Raw genomic sequence first — 2,924 nt, 5'->3', positions numbered from 1 at the left:
AAACACCCAACGCATGTGACTGTGTTGTCACTGTCAACAGATATTTGAATTGATCATCCGTCGGGCACATGCTTATTATCCGTCGGGTAGCCTTGTTGATCATCCGTCGGGTAGCTTTGTTGATCATTCATCGGGTAGCAATATAACCACCAAGCTACAAAATATAAGATACAAACCTCAGAAAAATATTCAAGGCAAAAACAGAAGAAAAACAGAAATCAAAGAAACATTGCATACCTGGCCCCATATACGAGTTCACTCCTACATCGTAGCATCGAATCTGGAGTGATTCATCTGCTTCCACTCCGACAGAGAAGGAATCTCAGCCATAAAGCGAGCAACCCTAACCTCTAACTCCAGGCTACTTTTCTCCGGACGCTCCACATCCTCACTCTTCCCTTTATCCGCTCTGGACTCACCACCGACAGCAACATTATGAGCCCGGGGAGGTTTCGACTGAGAGCTACGGAGCTTCTTCCTCCTCCGGGTAACCTCCACTTCTGGAACCTCCTCGAGAGGTTCTAACTCTTCTAAGTTCTCAAATTCGTCACCAATTTCAACCTCAGCATCTGACTCCGGAACCCTTTCATTTCCAACAGAATCCGGCCTAGAGACAGCGTTGCTCTGAGACCCCTCCCGAGGAGGAGGATTCGATTCGGACCCACAAGCTACAACTTTCTTTGTCAGCTTGAAAGCACTCCCCAAACCCTTCAAGGAATCATTATACGCCGAGGAAGACATATCCGGATTGTAATGAGGTAAACCTACCAGAACACAAAGCGAAAAGAAACTCAGCACAAGTACACTAATAAATAGTTCAGACACAGAAAATAGTTCGTACTAAAAAGAAATAACTTACACCCTAGCCTATGCATAGTTCTGTGCATCATAAAAGTGTCACGGGTTAGCTGGAAACCCAAATATTCACAAAAAGTAAAAACTAGCCGAATAGCATCTCCCCGGAGAACATCCCTAGGAAACATATCCCGGACTCCCTCGGCAACAACATAAGGGAGGTACTGCAAATCCAAACCCCTCAGCATAATCAGCTCCCCATTCTAGTGCTTCGATGAGGACTGTTGAATGACAGGCCTGTAAGAAGAACTGTAGCCACATTCCGCAGCCCGAAATCGAATCTCATACAACGACATCTGGCTTGACCGGACCAAACTAAAGATATGATGCCCCAACTTAAAAGTGGTTTGAACCTTAAACTGGTTGCAAGAAGCAATGAACCAGGTCATCCACTTTATCCCATTGGGAGTTATCTGCATCGGAGAAAGTTTAAATTCATACTTACAAAGATGTTTGAGGAAAATGTGTCAGTGTGGATTCCACCCGGACCGAAGATGCTCTAACCACACCGGAACGAAATCGTCGGTAGGTCTATGATATATCCTCTCTCCGGGCTCAGGCCACCTCCATTGAATCCGGGGATCAAGCTGGAAAGCAGCTCGGATTGAAGGATCCTGTGCCGCATGGTCCAAGGTGGCGTACTCCTCTTTTAACTCATAAGGCTCTTTGGCCACAATACTCTCTGCGAACCTTCTATCGAATTTAGCCTTATCGTACGGCCCCGGACCTGCATTAGGCTGTCTCGCATACCCGGACCTAATACTCATGTAGTAAAAATTATTCTCTATCTCCTCACTCTTCGTGATGAAATAGCTCGGAACGTCCACCCACAACCCCTCCGGAGTGCAAGGCACCTTCCTAGAAGAGATCTTAGCTATGGTCAATTTGGTGATTGCACCGGCACCCGAAGTGGATGCCTTCTTCCCCATCTCAATACGCTCAGAGTTAGTAGAAGAATCTGAATCAGAGGGTCCCAGATAGCAGGAGAAATAGACCTTCGCACGAGCTTTACTCCGGACCATATACCAATAACAAATGACAGAGGTAGTCTAAATCCCTACAATTTCTTTATCTTGAAACCTACATGGTCCGGACTACCCTATGTTCAATTTTAATTAAATTTATGAGCAACCAGTCTGGAAACCCAGACCCCAAGAGCCAACATAAGCCTAAAACCCACAAACAGAAAACACCTCCAAACAAAGCTATGACACCAAGTCCGAACTATATAGAATCCTATGACACCAAACATCAAAGCGCTAAGCCCGGACTCAAGTCACAACAATAAGAAAGAAAACCAAAAAGACAACTACAAGTCCGGAGACATCATTAAAGTCCAAACCTACATAAAAACCCTAAATTCCGGAAACACTACCCAAACGAAATCAAAAACCAAATTATAGCACAAAAAACACACACACACATACTTATAAACACATACATAACTACGAACACAAGAACAATACGATACAAAACAAGGAAAACAAAAGCAAACAACAGGATCTCGAAGCGGACGCAAAACAAAAACAAAGAAAGAAGAAGAAAACTTGCAAGATGATTGGGGACGACCAAACAACAAGCACGAACCTCCAAGAACTCCTGTAACAAACGGCGACAACAACAAGAACAACAAAGAAAAAGATGAAAACAAGAAGAAAAACGGAGAGAGTAATTGCAAAAAAGTAAAAAATAAAATAAAGAGAAGGGGAGACCCCTTTTATAGGTGAGATGAATCCTAAGGGGTCGAGCCACGTGGCAAAATCTCATCCGCCCATCCAGAACGTATATATACACAATGATATATATATATATATATACACAGTAATAACTACAGGTGATAATTACGGCACGTCTTTTCAAAAAAGAAAACTGTAATTATTCAAATCATTTGGGCGAAACTCGAAGACGTTTCATCTTCCAATCCGGACTGGGGGCAAGAAAAGCTCAAATTCCGCTAAAGACAACAAACCTTAGCCCTGATCGCGTAACTCAACGCAATCCGGGCTGGTGGCAAGAAAAGCTCAAATTCCGCTAAAGATAACAGACCTTAGTCCTTATCGCGTAACTCA

Source organism: Apium graveolens, chromosome 5 (assembly GCF_009905375.1).
Source record: "Apium graveolens cultivar Ventura chromosome 5, ASM990537v1, whole genome shotgun sequence".
NCBI classification, from domain to species: domain Eukaryota; kingdom Viridiplantae; phylum Streptophyta; class Magnoliopsida; order Apiales; family Apiaceae; genus Apium; species Apium graveolens.
Note: the sequence above shows the minus strand (reverse complement) of the source record.